This window comes from Harpia harpyja, chromosome 5 (assembly GCF_026419915.1).
Source record: "Harpia harpyja isolate bHarHar1 chromosome 5, bHarHar1 primary haplotype, whole genome shotgun sequence".
Lineage (NCBI taxonomy): Eukaryota > Metazoa > Chordata > Aves > Accipitriformes > Accipitridae > Harpia > Harpia harpyja.
In genome coordinates, this window is record NC_068944.1 from 45,157,949 (window position 1) to 45,170,301 (window position 12,353).

Sequence of the window (12,353 nt, forward strand, 5' to 3'; positions counted from 1 at the left end):
AACACTCATTTCTGGTATTGCCAGAATCAATCTGGTATACTGGCGTAGCAGTATCACTTCTGAGGACAGAAAGTACTGATGGGCTAATAATTTTACTGCTTTCTATTTTGCATGCATGGCAGTTTACAAGATCAATAAAGAATGTTGTGCCTCAGCAGACCTACAATTTAGACTGTAAGAATCTCTGTTCTTGACTAAAGTCCTGTTGTATCTAAATAAGGGGAGCTAGTTTCATCCCTGCTGTCCAGAAGTGGTTTTCTGTGTTGTCAGTTTCTTCCAAGGGAAAGAACGATGTATGACCCATGAAGTTTCTAGTAAAATAAAAAGCAAAGAAAAGAATGGTGTCTTAGCTGAAGCCAGTGTTTTTTTTTTTTAATAGGAAAACCTAAAAATGACATGGTGTTATTTGGATCTTAATAGCACAGAGTTACATTTGGGATGCAGAAAAAAAATTGTCTTTCAGAACTTTACGAGTGGCCGGTGTATATTTTGTTTGTATTTAAAAATTGCTCTTAAATGTACAGACTACACATACACAAGGATGTATAAAATTAATAGGTAGTATTGACATAAATATACATAAACCAAAAGAAAAGATAGTGACTGCCCAGCTAAAGCTTAGCATTTAAAAGTGCAGTTCACCCAAGAAAAGTCAGCGAGGCTGCGAGAGTTGTAAAGTAGTTCTCAAGGTTACTACAAAATGTCCCTTCGTTTCCTTCATGCCTTCATCATTCTTGAAACCCTCTCCACATTGTTAAATTAAACTTATTTTTCTTTCAGGCTTTTCTACTACAAATCCTGTTTTACTATGTAGTTTACCCAGTACCTAACATTAGAGTCATCCAAAGAGCAGAGAATCTTTTATTCATACGCTTCTATGTCAACAGTTCCACAGTCTTAAAAACCGTTTTGTCTCTTATTCCCTATATGTAATCCTTCCAGATAGTATTTCAAGACATTGTATAAATTCTATGCTTTTTTATTCTACGTGGAAGAAAATCTGGCATCAACATTGTCTGATGACTTAAGCATTTTCGTGAAGTTTCCTTAATCTTCAGAAATGCCTTTGTACCTTGAGTGAAAGCACTGTATTCTCAACCTTTATAATCCAAATAAGAATTTTCTTTAGGAGCATAGTTGGTTTGCATTGCAGGTAGCTTAGCATTTATTTTACTCGTATTGGCTGCAGGTATTACCTAGAGGTGAGGATGGAAACACGGCCTAGGAAACCAGCCTTCCCTCATCTGTATGTGGAGAACTGAAGCTTCTGTACTCTGTTGTTTTCTTTTTTGAATGTAAGTAAAGTTTTGCTGCATGATTCACTAACCTCCTTGCTTGCTGGAGACTGTATCATTAGCTGTCCTATTTCAACATGCCACTCTCAGAAAAAATGATGAACATTCGGAGACGCAACTATTGGAAAGATCATGTGCTCCTGAAAGCCACATAAATACCTATGAAAACAGAGAAATTGGTGGTAGGTTGGTGGAAGGTGTGCACACCCCAAAGATTTTTGCTAAGTAATATCATTATGTTGTTCACCCAAGGCTGTGTGTGCTCCTTATCAGGCAATTGCTCCCTCAGCATATCTTATTAGTTTCTCCAGTTGTCCAGATTTTCCAATATCCTTCTGGGAAAGATGAACAGAACACCTGTGAACCACTAGTTTCTTCTTTGTTTTTTTAATTGGAATGCTTTAATCAGCTAATTAAGGACTTTGCAACTCCCACATGTATTGACCTTGAAGACCCAGTCCTTGAAAGGTGATGATTTTTTCTACTGATTTCATTAGACTTTGACTGATCAGATATTCTTCAGTTCTGGGCCTTAAATACACAACACTTCAAAAAATATTTTTCCCCTTTCCACTTTATTAAGTGAATTCTACCGTGAACGTTTCCCTCTGTCCCCCAGTGGACTCCATGGTTCTTGTTCCTTCCTACTCAGCAGCAACTCACATGTTTTGAATTCAGTCCCACTTGGTTCATCACGATGATTTTTTGCACATTTTCCCTGTTTAATTATATAACGCCACTTTTGCTCAATTTGTGCAAACATCCTTTGAACTTGTTACAATTTGATTTTCTGTCAAGCATAGTTCCAAAGAAGAGAAAATGATGGGCAGAGAAAATGATGCTGGTGTATATCTTATTTGCAATTCTAATAACAGCTTTGTGAATTTGAACACATTAGTAAAGAGCACTTCACTCAAGTGCACATTACCACAGAACTTGCTAAACATGCCTAAGAATAATGCTACTCCAGTCTGGGCAAATTAGATGGATAACATCATTTGCAGCAGTTGTTAATTATGTATCAGCTGCAGTCACAGCATTGCTTATCACACTAAGGTTAACTTTCTGTCATTTATATTTGTTTAATTCATAATTAGGATAACACACTTGATATTGTTCACTGACCACTTTAAAAAAAAAAAATATTCATGATGCAAATGTTCAGCAACGTAAGACTAGAAGAGATCTCCCAAGTCATCAACATGGCTGATGTCACCAACCCATATAATACTTTTCATAAATTTCTCTCCATGTCTTAAAACCAGTTAGGTTCCTCACCTCTACCACTTAAGTGGAGGTTTGTTACAGTGCCGCGACCCTGCCATGTTTAGAAGCTTTCCACTTGCCAGCCTCAAATTTATGTCTTTGTTATTATGGCAGCATTGTTTTATTGTCTAAATGATTTTTTTCCCCTATGATGTTTACTGTGCATGATTTATTTGTAGAAAAAACTCCCTCTCACTTTTCACTTCCTTGAGAAGGGCAAACCAACTCCTTTTAGTCTCCTTCTGTAAGATCTACATTCTCATGCCGTGAACATGGCTGGCAGGCCATTAGTGCTCCTTAATTCCAGCTGTAATGGCAGCTTTTAACTCCCTCCCTTGTGCAGATGGAAGCAGAAATGCCATTCATGTCAAATGAATGACAGATAGCAGGAGGTGTAGATGAGTTCTGCTGGCTCTATGAAATGTGTCCAGAAGCACTGGTAGAAGCGACTGGCTGACTTGTTACTCTGAGTGAACAGATACGGCAGTATTTTAATTAAAACTATTTGAGACAGCTGAGTCAATCTTCAAACCAAGTCCATGATGGTAACTTAATTAATGTATACATCTAAAAAATAGGGAATGCTGTAGTAATGTAGCCAGGGGAGGCTGAAAAGGTATTGTGATTCTTAGAGAATAAAAATTGAACTGAGAATTGAGAAATTGGAGGACAATTGGGGAACAATCCTGTATTGGGGGAGAAGTAAGGGACTGGCTGGAGAGAGCTCTGCTGAGAAGAACCAAGAGGTCTTGGTAGACAGTGAGCAGAGACTGAGCCAGCAGTGTGTCCCGGGAACAGAGGTCCAATAGCATCCTGGGCTGTATTAGCAGGATCGAGGGAAGTGATTATTCCCTTTTACTCAGCATTTGCTAGATGTTATCTAAATTCTGCATCCAGTTTTGCCCCTTCCCCCCCCCGCCCAACCCTCTTCTTTCATCCAGGAAAGACATGGATAAACTGGAGGAAGTTCAGTGGAGGGCCACCAAGATGGTCAGGGTCTGGACCACCTGTCCGGTTGAGGAGAAGCTAACAGACCAGAGCTGTTTCAGCCTGGAGATGAGATGGCTTTGGGGGAGGGGGCCTCACAGCAGCCTCTGGTACCTCAAGGCGGTTTGTGAGAAGATGGAGCCAGGCTTTTCACTATGGTGCAGGTGGGAGGACAGGAGACTATGGACATAAGTTGAAAGAGGAGAATTTCAGACCGGATGTAAGGAGAAAAATCCCCCCTCTGAGGACCAGTGGAGACCAGGTCCAGTGGAGGAAGAGGGTGCCCAGAGAGGTTGGGCAGTCTTCATCCTTCAAAGTATTTCAAGATATGGCTGGATAAAGCCCTTAGCAACCTGGTCTGACCAGCATTGAGGAGAAAGTTGAACTTGATGATCTCCTGAGGTCCTTGAAATTAAGGATTAAGAATGTATTCAGGATTCCTCACACCCATAGTGGTATTTCATATAGTTCCTCCTTTTGGACTCCTAAAACTGATTATTGGGTGTCATACAAATGCCTCGCCTTTTAGTTCACTTCTGTATCTCCTCTTTCTTGACTGAATTTTATTTTCAGATCCCCTTCAGGAAATAACATCAAGACATTAATATTTTTTTTAATTATTTTTTCTTTTTCTTTTTCAAAACAATATAGCACAGCAATCTGCTACAATACTACTTTAGTCATTTTAATTCTCTTCAGTCTTGGAAATTAGCAAAGAACCTGGTGTCCTGTTTCATGTCTGAGTCTTCTCTTTGTTTTTCTCTCCTAACAAATGAAAAATACAACTTCATTTATGTAAAATAAAACTCCTTACAACAAAGGCTGTGCCTTCATGTCTTTTTAGGAGTCAATGATTCTGAAGACTTTGGGGTCCCAAAGTAATTATTTCTGCCACACTCCCTAGGAACAGTTGGATTTCAGATTTTTTTTTTTAACTGTTCCTTCCAAGACAATAGTAGACACCAGTGCTGTAGTTTTCCTTCTTTTTTTTTTCCCCAAGAATGCTATGCAGATCAAATAAGACAAGTCACATCAATCTTCAATTAGAAATATCTATCATGTTTCCTATCCCTAACATTTATTATATCTCAAAAAAAGGCGTAGCAGAGAAGTTTCAGTGTTTTAGTTGTACTTAGTCAAATGCCCAGGCAAGGCCAAATTTTAGCAAGAAGTTGCATCCTTATTAGATCAAGCAGGGTATCTACTTCAAACAGCCAATGTTGATATTCTCTTTGGTGGAGCGATTATGTTGTCGCTACTACAGTGTGTCCAACTCTAGACCTTACATCACCTAAAAAAGAAAATCCTGTTACTCCTATTTTTCCCACTCACCTGCAGATTCTGAAAGTTTTCAAATCACTAATTCGTTGTATCTGTAATAAAACCTTAACATATATGGTTAGGATACACCCAGTAGTGACCTTTTCATCACCTGTCGAAGTGAAATCATCTTTGTTTCCTTGCACACCACCACTACTGACTCAGCCTTCCTGATTCCTAAACAAATTTGTTTTGCAGTTCTTTCTGATTGGGACATTCTTTTCTACTGTGATTTTGCTTCTTTTTGGAAGTTGAAAGACTAAGTTTTCACAGGATAACTTCCCGTGCCATTCTCACAAATCAGCTAGGGGTATTCAAATGCTAATGCTGATGTATTTACAGAACTTACTGATCAAAAGTGGACTGTCACCTTAGATGTTTTCTCATGTGTCTAATTAAAGCAATGGTATCTGGCAGATGAATCAGTTTTAGGTGTTGTCAGGGCATTTAATCAGTAAAGAGTACAGTTCACAGCTGCTTTTTCTCCTTAATCAGATGAAAATATGTATATCTTTAGTGCATTGTTTTGAAAAATCACCAAAACCTTGGAGTGCAACAACTTTTGTGTGTCTCCTGAGAGAAATTTAACAGATTAGTTGTGATTTCTCCTTTTTTTCAGTGTAGAGTGTAGCATTGATAAGGCAGCTTAACTTTGAGTGGAAAACTGTTCCTGCAGCTGTATCTACGCTGTGGGGTAAGCACATCACAGTCCTGGCCCCAGGAGATGCACCTGAATAGTGTCCCAGCAAGGTGGGGACGTGACCTGTGTCCTCCGCATGCCTTGTATTTGTGGTTCCCCAGGCCAGAGGAGGTATCAGCTAGGCTCTGAGCCTGTGTGCTTGGTGAACCTTCCAAAGAAAATTACAGAGGTCTGTCCCGCAGTCACCGGGATTTTGGGTACACATTGGCAAATCAGGACTGCAAGCAAGACCATGCAGGACAGCTGTCCCACATTTAGGTACAGTAACTTAACATTTGCTTTGTTGCATTCTGTTATGGGGAACGTTCTTCACCTAGCTTATTTTTGGATTATATTACATATATCTCCATTTTTATCAAACACAGAGATACTTGGGTCTGATTCTGTTAATCCTCACTTGGTATAGTGTCTGTCATTTATGATTGCACACATGGCCATTCTTGTTAAATTGCCTGACTCTCTTCCTGAAGCTCAGGCCCTCTGAAACATATCTTAAGTTGGAGCAAACATTCATTATGTGAACTAGGAGTATAACAATATTTGAATTTGTTTTAAAATGTGACAAAGGATGTTTTTTTCTGGCATTCATAACCTGTAGCAGGTGGGCTATATGATATACTTTAAGTTTTGAGAAGGTGCTTGGGTGGGTAGTGCAGGAGGTGGGTCTCCATACAGGGTCTCCACTTTCAGCTCCCTTCTCAGATTTTGGGGAGTCATTTGCACAGATTCACCTCACCTAACTCTAGGTGTCTTACATTTGTGTGAGCACTTTGGTTAGACAGCCTGTAGGAATAAATAGGTGTTTTGAGGGGTGATTCAGTTCAACCTACTGTTAAGGATAGTTTTGATGAATCTGTTTCGATGTTCCTGTTTCTGATCATTGTATACAAAGGGAGTTAGGTATCTAGTTTGCATGCAGATGACTATTGTAGACACGTGGACTCAAGTGTCATAAACACTGTCTTTAGTTATCCTTTGCCTCAGTTCTCTGTTCATAAAAAGGGGAATATAGTTTGTCCCTCTCTCACAGATACGGAAATAATGTTACTGACTGCAAAGTTCTCAGATAAAGTGTTGGAGACTACCTACATGAATACATTAAAAGCAAGGAATATGGCCACATGAATATTGCTGATGTCCAGAAAACCCACTCAGACGCAGCTGTTATCTATAATATTTAAGGTAGACCTGATCATGTAACCTACATTATTGCAGCTGCACATAACTTTTCAGATTGTATCTTGATGATTTGCATTGTATTTTTACTCGTAACTTCACCTACGAGTATTTCTCAAAGTTTCCTCTTACCTGCTCTTAAGATAGAGACTAAGCACAACTTTGCAGGACTGCTTCTCTCATAGTTTCCATGCCAGTGAATTTTTTCCTGCTCAGCTTGATCAGTATTGTGGCTTTATTAATCAGAGACATGTAGACCACCTTATTCTTCTAATATTTATCATCAGCTTTTAAAAGGGACTTTTACTGATTTTGAGCTTTTTAAAATCACTGTTAAAAAATCTGTTGGGAGCAGATATATCTGTATTTTTTAGAAGTCACAGTAGTTAATGTTTTATTCCTACCTGGGAACACACCTAGCATGTGTTAAAATCAAGAGATAACCGCTGGCCAATTGCAGAGTGGCTCTGTATGTGTACAGCAAAGAATAGACTTAAGCTCGTTTTCCAGAGGATTCTGTTTTATGTGCACTGGGATCTGAATTTACTGCACTTACAATGCAGATGCCTCTGCCCATAAAGATACCAAGTGTCCAGGGCTGACCTGATTCTTAGGACAGCCCCGTTGTTTGAATTTTCAAGGAGGTGCTGTTGTCATTTCATGTTTGCTGAAACCAAGAATGACTTTGTTCTCTTAAGGAAAATAATGTAATAATTTTAATGTGAAATTTCTTGGTTTATGACCTAGTGTAATGGTTTCCTTGGCCCAATTTAGGATTTTTAGAAGCTTTGGATTGTTGGTTTTGATATGCTTTACAAGCTATATTTTCAGCAGTATTCAATTCCATCATATATTATTGTTCTCAGAGGGAAATGTATCCCTTTGAAAATCAGGATATTTTACATGCATGCCTCCCCAGGAGATGAGCTGTTCTAAAAATCTTCATATTTATTTGATGCATAAAATCGAGTTATTTTGATACTTTAAAAAGCTGATCCAAAATATCATTGAAACAGAATATACGCCTTTATGCTTTTGTGTTGTTCCTTTATTCAGCTAGTATTTTGAATTTTCTGTCCCTTTGTCGTACTTTCAGTTTAAACTCATAGTCTTTAACATGCTCTGAACTTCTCATTAACAGATTTTTGTAACAATAAAAATGAGAGAAGTTGTCAAGCTAAGCATAACTATGCTAGTGTCTTGGAAGAGTTAAGTCAAGTGTATTGACAAAGTTCTTTCTACAAGAATGTGATGACTCAGTTTAGACTCTAGTTAAAAATTTTAATTTTAGACAGAGTAACTGAAAATAATGGGACTTGTCTGACTATTCAGTTATTTAATTAGCCTTTTACGTAGGACCAAGAGTTATATAGTCACTAGCATGGGCAGAAGTGTACTGAATTGGTTTTGAAACATTATGTAGAATATATAACTCATTCAGCAGGGGATAGAGTATAGAAGTTAGAAGACTTGCTGCAGTTAATTCATCACACAGAAAAGAAAGATTCTAGGCAAGCTGAAAAAAAAACCAAACCAACCTTGCCTTGATACTGGTTAACCTTTTTTTGAACTCGTTTATTGTGCATGACAAAGGTAAGGGTGTTTATCTGTAAAAAAAAAAAAAAAACCAAACTCATTATATGGTATTTCTCAAGATAAATATGATAAATTGTAAGTAAAATTTATCTAACTGGCTACATAAAACATTGTTTATGAGCAAGTTTGCATAAAAACCTGCCAAGGAGGCTTATTAAGAAATTACTAATCACCTGGGGATGACTGAACAAGACTGTTTAGTCTTGCTTATCAATATCACGATGGTTTGGTTTTATCTTATGCCTTAACTCTTTCCTCTTTTCTTCTCATTTCATTCTGCTCTCTAGGACAAGTCTCTGATTAATTTTCCTGTGTGTACCAGAAAATAATAAGTTACCTGATTTAAGGAAATAACTAACAAGTGACTCCAGTCATTTAACTGCAACTGAGCAGATCTCACCACAAAACTCTATGCTACAAAAATCCTTCAAGCCCTCTAAACTCGCAACACTTCATGGCTATTTTGAGTTTTCAAGAATAAAATGAACTAAAGATTTTTAAATTAAAATAGCAATATTAAACACTAACGTCTACTTAATAGTAATTTGCATACCTGACAGTAAACCTTATCCTTTGCTATGTAAAAAGCAAAAGTATCCTATCTTTTATCCTTCCTCCCCATAAAAATGCACAATTTTCTTATAATGCCTGCTAACCCCAGATAGGGTTAGCAAATGGATTGAAGTGGCAAAATACAGATTTACTACTAGCTCATGGAGAGAATCTGCACATGGACAACACAATGTCAAGAATTACTAGGACCCAGTATGTAGGAGGGAGAGCTTCACCCTGCCAGATCCATTTTTGTAGGTATACTCAATGATAATTCAGGAGGCAAATCCAGCTGTCACAAAAACACAGAAAATAAATTCCTATGTGTACATATATACATCTACACATACTTATACACATACATATGTATACATAAACTAAGATTTTAAATCTGCATAACATTTGATATCTACATATGTTGCAGTCTACTGTGGACAGCCTCCTGGAACAGCTCGATAAAGGAATATAACTACTCTGTGTCCTCAGTCTTTACCTCCTAACCCCTGTACCTGGCATACTGTGTTCTGACAGAATAGAATAGAATAGAATAGAATAGAATAGAATAGAATAGAATAGAATAGACTATTTCAGTTGGAAAGGTCCTACAATGATCATCTAGCCCAACAGCCTGACCAAGTCAGGGCTGGCCAAAAGTTAAAGCATGTTATTAAGGGCATTGTCCAAATGCCTCTTAAACACTGACAGTCTTGGGGCATCGACCACCTCTCTAGGAAGCCTGTTCCAGTGTTTGACCAACCCTCTTGGTAAAGAAATGCTTCCTAGTGTCCAGTCTAAACCTCCTCTGGTACAGCTTTGAACCATTCCCATGCGTCCTGTCACTGCGTACCAGGGTGAAGAGATCAGCACCTCCCTTTATCTCCACTTTCCCTCCTCAGGAAGCTGTAGACTCCTCAGGAAGCTGTAGAGAGCAATGAGGTCACCCCTCAGTCTCCTTTTCCACTGACTGTCATCGGGCTTCCACTTCACCATTAGCTATCCCTCTATATCTTCCCTTGGAAATGTGCTGCTTTAACAGACACCATCATGGCCTCGACTCTTCCATCACCCAGACACACTGCTCTCCATCAGTGCAGTTGCACAGCTACTACTTGACATTTGGTGGTGGCCTATATGCAGTGGTCCATGTATCACCTCTTGGCTATGAGATGGTTTTTCCTGGACTATTTCCTGCTCTTCAGCAGTGGTATTATTTGGCGAAAGGCTGTCCTATACTAAGTTGAAGACTGAGAAATCTCAGAAGAAAGTTTTTAAGTTATTAGCTGCCTGCATACAGCTCTCCTTGGTTGAAGAAATTCATTGCAACATGAGAATAATAGAGAAGTGAAATAATAACAATAGCAAAAATCTTTGTGAACCTGGTAGGTAATCAAGGGCTGGAGAGTGCAGCTGCAGGACCACCATACACAGATATACCACTGTTTTCACTAAACCATTGACAGAAAGTAGCACAGGACATCTGGAAATTGCAGAAGATACTATCTTAATAATTTTGATCTGTGCAGATTGTGGGTGAATGCAATATGAGAATCATCCTCAAAACACACGTTTCTGTTAAAGAGAGCGCACAGCTAAGGGTTTGCAAACTGGAATGTATCTTGTACTTTGTGAGATGCTACCCAAGGCACTCACTGATATATGTAAGCATGTGTAAGTGATAAATAAAATCAGATAAACTAAATAGCTTTGTTTACCTTGACCTGAAGTAGTGGATGTAACATCTTCCCTTTGCATATGACACCATTATATTACTGTTGCTATGCTAGTAGCATATCCCCTCAATGATAATATGGTATATAAAGTGAATAAATCATTTATCCTTTTAGAACAAGCTGCAGAGAATGATATTTGGAATAAGGAGGGAGGATCTGAAAGTGGGCTATATCCTCAGCCAGTGTAAATTATCTTCAGAATTATCCTGCAGCAATTATTTTTCAGGCTCAAAATATTTTAGAGCTTTCATATTCCTTGGATATTTCCCCCCAAATACAGACAGGGCAAATACTCCAGTGGATGCAAGATTAAAATTGTAAATTAGACTTCATAGAATTTGGAGTATTAAATCTCTTACTCAGCTTTGAAACTCTGATGTAGACTACTCACTGACATCTTCATAACTATTTTGGGATTATTTCCAACTTGAAAAACTTGCTAAATAGGGTCGATCCATAGTGTTTGACAAGTCAGAAGCCAGGCATGTTCTTTGTTTTCTGTGTTTATTCATATTCATGGCTGCTGAAGTTGTAGTTGGGTGTTCCGAAAGACGGGTACTTTATGAAGCCAGAAGCATAAATATAAAGACAATTCAGACCTCGCAATAATGGTCTGTTCCCTGTTATGCCAAAATTAAAAAAAGAAAAAACAACCCTCATCATAACTTATTAAAGAAAGCTATGTATTTTTGCTGTATGATACAGTGGAGCTCAACATAATGAATCACCAGTTCAAATGAAAAAAGAGGCAGATTCAATACGTGCAAGAATCTCGTTTTTATAGAATGCCTGGGGTGGTCTAAGTGTCTAAAAATGTGTGTAATGGAAACAGGCTTAGCCTAGATTTCCCACAAAGATTTGTACTTATGTTTCACCTGGCATGATTTGTTGCAGCTAATCTTACCACCTTGCCTAATAAGTGTGCTGTGAAAACCTGTTATTCAATTCTGGTACTGGCTTTGCTTTTCTAGTGTTTTATTTAACCACTATATTTGCAGGACAAAGTCAAAGGGCAGATGCAAAATGGAAAGGCACAGAAGCATCTAAGTGCCATAAATTTACTTGGTAAAGCCAATAGTTGATGCTAGGTTTGAGAAGTGCATATGAGATGGTGCTTTTGATCATCTTACTGGAAGCAGTTGTTGTGCTGTGCATTTACTGTCATGATTCACAAATTGTCCTGAAAAATCCTTTAACATTAACCAGCTCAAAGGCAACTTTGTCCTTGTTTGGCTTTGAGCTTTTTATTGGGGGGGAGGGAGACATGACAATGTTAAGAGACTTGCTGTGATGTTTTAGAGTTGTAGAGGACTGTAGCTGTGTTTTCATCATGGTATTTAGGTCTTAAGCAGAAAAGGCTATTTATTTTCCAAGAAGTCTAAGAATTTTGGTAATACACATTTAGATTTTATCCCTATTTTTTAGATCTGATCCAATCCTAACATTTTTATTTAAAAAATAAAAAGCCAGGGATCTCTATGAAATAAAGTAATACTACAGTGTTACAAATCTTTTCATGCCAAACAAATCATAATTTTATATCTTTTAGAATACAAGCAAACATTTCCAGTCATTACTCATGGACCATTTATGAAATACTTGGGGGTGGGTGGCAGCAGAGGTGATGTGACGGTGACTGGCAGTGTTCTCCCTGGCGCTGAGGGTGTGTTACGGGAGAGGGACACTCAGTCTCTGGTATTACACGGGCGTGTGTCTTTGTAAGCCAAAGAT

The 12,353-nt window shown here is 38.2% G+C and overlaps 1 protein-coding gene across 1 annotated transcript in view; it reads left to right on the forward strand.

Moving 5' to 3' along the window:
• The first annotated feature begins 1,191 nt into the window (after positions 1-1,191).
• Positions 1,192-12,353, forward strand: part of HNF4G (hepatocyte nuclear factor 4 gamma) — a 42,005-nt gene continuing 30,843 nt past the window's right edge. Inside the window, exon 1 of the mRNA XM_052788460.1 lies at positions 1,192-1,295. The gene's annotated coding sequence lies outside the window, so the exon portion shown is untranslated. The remainder of the gene's footprint in view (positions 1,296-12,353) is intronic.